The sequence below is a fragment of the Eurosta solidaginis genome, chromosome 3 (assembly GCF_040869045.1).
Source record: "Eurosta solidaginis isolate ZX-2024a chromosome 3, ASM4086904v1, whole genome shotgun sequence".
Lineage (NCBI taxonomy): Eukaryota > Metazoa > Arthropoda > Insecta > Diptera > Tephritidae > Eurosta > Eurosta solidaginis.
This window is the reverse complement of record NC_090321.1, coordinates 225,563,284-225,572,351: the sequence shown is the minus strand read 5'-3', so window position 1 is coordinate 225,572,351 and position 9,068 is coordinate 225,563,284.

Below are 9,068 nucleotides of genomic sequence, written 5' to 3'. Positions count from 1 at the left end.
TTAAGTAGTTTTTCTTTAAACCGATAGTAAAATGTTGACGACGTAACGTTCAACTTACGTAACGTTCAACTGACTTTATGACCACTTCAAGTGACCATAAGATCAATTGGCCTTATGACCACTTGAAAAGGAAGTGCCACAGAAAACTTTAAGTGTACTTATTTCAAAGAGGACCCCATTGGGTTATAACTTTTTTCATATATAGCGAAATAAAAAACAAGTAAGGAAGGCTAAGTTCGGGCGTAACCGAAAATTACATACTCAGCTGCTAAATTACAGCTTGCAAAACTTTTCAATCATCTTCTTTTAAAAGTGGGCGGTGCCACGCACATTGTCCAAAATTTTACTAATTTTCTATTCTGCGTCATAAGGTCAACGCACCTACCAAGTTGCATCGCTTTATCCGTCTTTGGTAATAAATTATCGCATTTTTTTGGTTTTTCGAAATTTTCGATATCGAAAAAATGGGCGTTGTTATAGTCCGATTTCGTTCATTTTAAATAGCGATCTGAGATGAGTGTCCAGGAACTTGCATACCAAATTTCATTAAGATACCTCAAAATTTACTCAAGTTATCGTGTTCACGGACATACGGACGGACGGACGGTCATGGCTAAATGCATTTCTTTTTTCGCCCACATCATTTTGATATATAGAAGTCTATATCTATCTCGATTAGTTTATGCCGTTACGGGGTACCGTTATGCGAACAAAATTAATATTGTAACGAATTTACTGCAATTCCCCTTATTTGCAATCTTCTGCCAACGTTCGTATTGCTAAACTGTTGAATAAATAACTCCAATATTGAATAATGGAAAAATGGCCTTTATTAAAGTACTTCACAATAACACTTATACTTTGTAACGAATAGCTTGCTTAATAAGCAAACTGATTGCTAGCTCAAATGAAACTGATCTATTGCCCGACAGATAGCGTGCTTAACTGAAACTGCTTCTAGCGCCTCTACCGCTGGTGCTTTTGTACTCTGTGATTTCTTCGTGGCATCTTCTAGGCGCTTCCAGAATTTCTTTAGTTACCGCCATATAATTATAACTACAGATGCACGTATATAGCTTCTCATATGCGCGTATTTGTGAGCGACACTTGCACAATTACAATTGCATACTTTTGGGAGCATCTCAGATAAGATATCTGCATGTGTTTGTGCATTTCTTCTCTGCTGCGTGTACGTACATATGTGTAGACATAATGATTTATTCGTTTACGTACATACAAGTGTAGCAGCCATTGTGAATGAAAACAAAGTGTGATATCTTCTGCATAGACGTCAAAATTCTAAAGTGATTGGATCACCTGATTTGTAATAGACTATCGCTGTCTCATTATGTATCTCTTTCTATCACCCGCTGAAGATAGGCGCCGCTATATTGAACACCCTGTCAAAACGCTAAAAAGTAGCCATATTGAACATCCTGTCAGGCAGTTGACAGATAAGATAACTCACTTAGTTGTCATTCACAATGGTAGCAGCTTGCTTCATTGTTGTTGTGGCTTTATTTACTTAGTATCATATTAGTGATGGGAGTATCACTTAGTGTCACTAATATTCGTCACAATATGCTCTTGAGCTCTGCTCAGCCGAGTATAATAACTGTAAATCAACAGTTGCTACCATTTGGAAACGTAAAGGTGAGAAGCAAAGTAACTGTCCTTATGGCTACTTACATAAGAAAAACAGAATTTCCTTTATGACCACATCGTTAAATTAAATGGTAATAATATCAATATCGTTGACTTTGTAAATATTTGAAACAGTTTCAATTGAATTTGTGGCCTTTTGAATTGGTCATAAGCTCAATCGAGGTTATGGCCGTTAACCTATAATCTCCGTTAGAACGACCCAGATTTTTTAATAACATCAAGAATATTTAGGTATACACAAATTTCTAAAAAGATGCCTGCGAAAGATTTTGGACGCGATCTAGCTAGAACTACGGAAAACGCCCAACAAACTCTCTGGTAATTACGACTTCACAGATTCTGAAGTGGTCATTAAAGAGAGTACCCATCTATATATGTAGCATATGAATTTCGTTTGTAGATCTAACCAAGAGGTTCGATGGCCTTTTCTCGTTATAGTATGGTCATGTGGCTCTAAATATTGCACAATCGGTGGTACTCTTCCACTTAATGGAAGGGCGCAGCTGCCTCTCTGTCAGTAGAGTTAGTTACCTTACAAGATATATCAAACTCGTCGAATTGTGGGGAGTTCTGCTTAAAACTCGTCAACATGCTACAATATAACAATAGTTTAAATGATAAAAAAAAAAGCTAAATAGAGCTTGAGTAGATTCCAGCCCCAACACCTGAGTTCATCTTGGCGTCGTCGGTGTAGATATTTATGTCGTTGTCAAATGCAATCATTCCCCTCTTGCAGCCATTCTTATTTGGAAGTTTAAAGTGGGATCTAAAGACGCATTCGGGCAGGTGGTCCCTCTAACTCTGTTAAGAAAAACGGAAGATACTCAAATCCTTGTTGGGTCCTCCACCCATGCCTTGTCGAAGTCGGATTTTATCACATCAGATTTCACTTTGCTGGAAGCACCATCCACACCAACAAACAAAGCCATCTCGACGTTCTGGGGTGATGCTGGCGTTTACAATACGTGACACCCCAATTAAAGACACCCAAAGGAACTTTCATACCAAATTTCATTAAGATACCTGAAAATGTCCTCAAGTAATCTTGTTTACGGACAGACGAATGAATGACAGAATGAATATCTTTTTTCGCCCCGATCATTTTGATATTTGGTTTGCGAACAAAATTAATATACTCTGTGAGCTCGGCTCAATTTTAAAAAAATGTTTAAGTTAAAGGGTTTTATGTGAAATCTCTAAACATGTGAGGCGTAGCATAACTTGATTAAGATTCAGTTGGTCTTTTATATGACTATCAATAGAAATTTGACGCATCCAACGTTTTTATTTAATTGTCTGATCAACGCCCTAGATTGATGAGGAGTGTGATGACTAGTACCTAGGACCTACCAAGTTATTTTCTAGCTTTAGTATTATTACTTCATCTATGTATTGTTTCACTTAAAATTTTTTTATTTTTTTCAATTATTTTATTTTTAGTCTTTATTTAATTGCCTATTATTTCTCATTCCATTTAGTTCATTTAGTGACTCATTATTACAAGGACTCTTTCGTAACAATTTATTACAATCTAAGTCCTCAATACATAATCCTTCCAAACACTTTACTCGACTCTGCGCCACGTATGCTTGTCCCACCTCGAACTCCAAAATATTTTGATGTCACTTCTACCGGACTGTATGTAATGTTTGTTCCAAATATGAGCCAAATCGGACCACAAATATGATTTTTGAAATATTTCGATCCATACGCCCCCTATCGGAGTTTTTTTTATCTTATTATTGCATTGTCATCGGCTTCTGAACTATATTCCGAGTTTCAAGCTTATAGCTTATCGGGAAGTAAATTTCAATGACAAAATTCGTGCCGGCCAGCCAGCAAGTCAAGCTAAATAAAACCGTTTAAAAATGATTCGTGGCGTTACACATAATTCCCCCCCAACGGGTTAGGGAGCTTAGAATATACCCGCAGCAGGTATGCTTGGAATACCCATATGATTCAAAGGGTTGTCAACGCAATTTATAGTTTCTCCAACACAATTGTCAACCTCACCCACCCGTGGCGGATCCTCTCTCTTTTGCAAAGGACCATTAACATCGATAACACTCTCCAAAACCTTCGGGAAGTGACTTTATCGCTACAGCAACAACCAAATATCGACTCGGTGACTCTTTTCCCAAAATATTAAATACGATGCTACCGAAGTTGACCTTAGAGCACAAAGAACCGCGGTAATTCGTGTGCTATTGAAAGCCAGTTATGCAATGCTTGTCTCGTAGATAAGGAAGGCTTATAACATACTCTTTGGTAAACAAGTCCATGTTTATGTTTAGCAGATATCATTGTGCCCATTTATGATCTCAACAAAATATAACGAAAGTAGCTTGGAAGAAAAAAAGCAGCATATCTAGATACTAATCAGGACCTTCAAAGAGCACGATCTAATTTCCTCAATTATTGCAGTCTAGACATCTCGTCGAATCTGATCTAAGTATGCTCTGCATTCAATTCACCAGTTATGAATTAGTAAGTAGAAGTTGAAACCAAATATATGCGCTCAAACACCACCTTTCCAACCATTTGTGTTCCCTACATGATCTATTGATCACTTTGCGTAGTACATAGTACTGATACTAGTACGTGGTTTTTGTTGTTGTAGCAGTGCTTCGCCCCATCCAATAGGTGTGATCGATCACAAATTGTCATCAATATTCTTTAACGGGAGTCCAAGGAAACTTGCTGTTTCAACAGGGGTGGACCATAATGAGAGAGATGTTAGATGCGTTGGTTCCACATTACAATGGAAGAGCTGGTTGGTGTCATGTGCGGACACATTGCAAGCAGGGCATTCATTTTGTATATCGGGGTTGATTCTGGATAGGTAAGAGTAAGCTGTTACTGTATCCAGATCGAAGTTGAGCTAGAGTGACTCGCCTATCCCTAGGGAGTGTGCTTTCCTCTTCTGCAAGTTTAGGGTATTGTTCTTTGAGTACAGGATTCACCGGGAAATTCCTGACATAGAGGTCCGACGCCTATGTGTGGAGTTCACTGAGGACCTGCTTGTGTTTTTTGGCTTCATACGGCTGTGTTCTCAGGTGCCGTTTTCCTCATAATGCTTACGGAGGTGAGCTACAAGCCCCTGGGCGGTGTTGGCTCATCAATCAGATGTCTGTTGGGATGCCCAGGTTTCTGGGTATTCAACAGGAACTGTTTGGTTAGCATTTCATTTCTCTCCCTGATGGGGAGTATAATCTCCTCATTATGTAGATGGTGTTCTGGAGACATAAGAAGACAACCCGTGGCGGTTCTGAGAGCAGTATTTTGGCAGGCCTGTAGCTTCTTCCAGTGAGTAGTATTTAGGCTTGGCGAACATACCGGGGACGCGTAGCATGCAATCGGCTGACCAATTGCTTAGTAAGTAGTGGTAGTCATATGCTTCAACTTGAACCTCATTCCTTCATAGTTGCCCGCTTTATAGAGTTGTCGATAGCTTACAGTTTGTCGCTTTTCAGCGTTAGTTCTCAAATAAATGAAATATCTTTTAGTCTCGAATGTGTATCTGCCAATAGTAAAGTAATTGCCGCGTCGCAGTTTCGTCGTCGTTCACAGGAATACCCACTTATTTTGGCTTTTTATGAAAGGCCAAAGAAGGCCGAACGAACTTTACCTTTTCTAAGTTAGGTTAAAGAGAAAATGCAGGGTCATAAGAACTTCATTTATACTAAATATATCAATGCTACCATATTACGAGGAAATTGTTCAATGACCAAACTGAAAAAACTATCAATAACCGGGATTTATGTTTTAAAATAGCTCATCCCTTCGGAAAATAATTTTTTCCTGCTGTTTCGATATCTGAAAAGTGTGTCGCTTCTAATCAGGAAGTCTGATTTATAACTATGTGACGTCACAAGACAGTGTGATGTAAGTACACCCTTTCTTTGATCTCACCTGATCTAATTGAGACGCCTACTACATAAGTTTCTAGCCTTGTGGCATTTGCTTTCCTACCGCTCTGCCGTTATCATTGCTAAGGTCAATGATATCTGAACTATGTTAGTATGTATGTATGTTTGTATAACAAATATGATGTTTACTATTTATCGCTTAGATTTGGGTAGAGCAATTTCAGTTACTTCACACATTTTTTTCTCTACTATTTTAAGTAGCGGATATTTGTTAAGCCATTATTGTGCCCTTGGCACTTCAAGCATGCATTCGTCGAAATTTGCAATTAGTTGGTCATACATTGAGTGGCGGCAACCACAGAAAGCGTCAAACAAGCCAAATCTTAGTACCAAACAAAAAAATGTGTGATAATTAAAAACATTTTCTTAAACTAAACTAAGAAATTCCGAACCTTAAACGGATCGTGCGAGCTTGTATAATTTTCACAACCTGGTGTTGATGGCTGAGATTTAATGAGCCAAAATCGGAGCCAAGTTAAGTATCTATACCATGGAGAGAGATTGACAAATCACAAATTTAGCATTACATTACATGACATATAAGAATAGGTATGACAATTGTTGTTGCTTTGATTACGCGTGCGAACTTAAATATTTAAGTCAAACTAAATATATTTTGGCTTAACTAATTGTCAAAATAATTCTATTAATTAAATACGAAAATAATATCGCGCGCTTTTCTACCAAAAAATTTATCTTGCAGTGTTTAATATCAATTGTTGAAATGCTAGCAACATTAGCTTATATACAAATGTATATACATAAGTAATTAAGTAAATATATTGAAAACACGCACATTTCGCGCAGCCAAGTTGGTTGACCATAAATTTCGTTATGTTTGTTATGTTGGCGATTGCTTCAGCGATTGATATCGTTATTTGTTGCTAATTAGTACTAATCACACAGACAGCCAGAAAGACATACCGATAGACGTACCGATAGGTTAAAAGTACAAATAAATAATAACATTGGTGATTGTCAAGGATTGTTGCCTGCAATCATACGTATTTACTCTCACGCACCCGCTCACGCATGCCAACACGCCACACACCTTTGTCCATTTATGGATGTGGCCGCAGCATTGCGCGAATCTGTGACGTGAAGCATTGGCGTAAGAAATTTTGCAGTAGCAGCTGCATTTGATGCATGCTTAGACTTAGAGGTGCTTATTGAGTATTAGGGGTGGTTATCTCACCAAGTACTAGGAACTTTGAAACTAGTATCTACTTAAAGCGTATGGACCATAAAGCAAGCATATTCGTATAGGAATCGAAATTGGGGTTCGATCAGTTCATTCGCGGGAAAAAGAAGTATATTCTCTTGTCATCCGGCTATATGGCTTCTAACGGGCCAGTAAGTATTTCTATTGACATAAATAAATAAATAAAAGGCGCGATGTACTTCCGAAGCGAGTCGGAGCACGCTACCCGACTTTGACATCATTCAAAATAAAGGCCGAGGTATGAGGCAGCGACGGATTGAAGACGGCAGTTATGTATACCACCGAGATATAGAAACTTTAGGCACGATATTCGCAACGACTAAAGATTTTGATCTTAAGCTGCGGGTTCTGATAAGAATAATTTTATGATCGGAGCATCATTTTTCATTCACGTGAAAATCTGTCGAAAAGAGCCCTAAAGCAGATGTAACAAGTAAGGAGGGCTAAGTTCGGGTGTAACCGAACATTACATACTCAGCTGCCAAATTACAGCTTGCCAAACTTTTAAATTACCTTCTTTTAATAGTGGGCGGTGCCACGACCATTGTCCAAAATTTTACTAATTTTCTATTCTGCGTCATAAGGTCAACCCGCCTTCCAAGTATCGCTTTATCCGTCTTTGGTAATGAATTATCGCACTTTTTCGGTTTTTCGAAATTTTCGATATCGACAAAGTGTGCGTGGTTATAGTTCGATTTCGTTCATTTTAAATAGCGATCTGAGATGAGTGCCCAGGAACTTACATATTAAATTTCATTAAGATGCCTCAAAATTTACTAAAGTTATCGTGTTTACGGACAGACGGACCGACGGACGGACGGACAGAAGGACATGGCGAAATGAATTTCTTTTTTCGCACAGATCATTTTGATATCTATCTCGATTATTTTATGCCGTTACGGGGTACCGTTATGCGAACAAAATTAATGTACTCTGCGAGCTCTGCTCAGCTGAGTATAATAATACGCTGTTGTACTTTGCTACGAATCTAACGAAATGGCTTGGGCGACTAAGCTCCAGATATTGATGATTATGCCATCTCGCCCTGATGACCCGCCCTGCTGAAGCGACAGAAGCCTATCGTCTGGGATAGAAAAAATATGCGGATAAATATTAGTCTAATTTCCATGTCTTCTAAGGTCATACCCAACATAAGCTATTGTTCTTTATAGAATCCTGCCAGTAGAGTCCTGATTCTTTTTTGTCGTACAACCAACTACCGTTAAGATGTCATCTGCAAGAGTTTACCCATCTAACATTGTTCCCATGCAGTCTATCTTCATAGGCATTGAGGACTGATATTATAATTATTTCAAAAGAGGGTCCCATTTGTTTAGACAAGTCAGTCGTTTGAGGCGATAAAAATACATAGACCCAAAGGTGGGTGGGTGGAAAATCGTTCCCGTAGCAATTGATAACTAGTATCGAAATTATACTCTACCCAAGTTTTAGGTATTTTTTGTTGTTTTGCGATTACAATAACAACATTCTAAATTCCTCTAAAAAGATTACACAAGATTGGGAAGAGTTCTTAATGCGTGAATATTTGCAGGCGTCTGCCTTACCTCACAGTACACCAATTCACCTGCGTCAATTGATGGTGCGAGTGGACACTCCACCAACTTAGTCAGGTTCGCGGCCTCCTCAACATTAGAGTTAAAAACTGTCGACTTTTTATATCAAGTACAACTAGTACATGACTCCACATGGACTATTCCAATGTACTCTGCGTAGTACCAGCTTGTAAGTTTCAGGTCGTACTTCCGCAGCCGAAACTATTTCCATCTTTAATTGGTGCAGCGATATTGGCCGTTTCATTACAAGTCATGCCACGAGGTTACTTCCTTCTCAGTGTATACCCACTCAGGACCGGTCACGTAGGCACACAAACACACACACATCCACAAATTACGCACCGTATCTCATCAGGAGTCTCCATCGCACACTCCGACTAATGGAAAAAGCACAACTTACATCGAACCACCATCATTAGCAACAACCCCCAACTACCTAAGTTCCTTATGTTCTATAACTCCGGACGTTCACACAAAACATGCAACCAACTTTCACGCAAAGCTATACCCATCGTTTTACTTAGCTCTCCTAATGCACAAACAAATGGAGTGGGCTATAACATGTTACCAGAGAACGCAGGCTCGGATTAAATCAGATCCGAATTTTCGGCCACAAACGAAACGGTTTGCCTTAGAGCAGTATTGACGCGGTTATTCCACGTTCGCATTTATTTTACA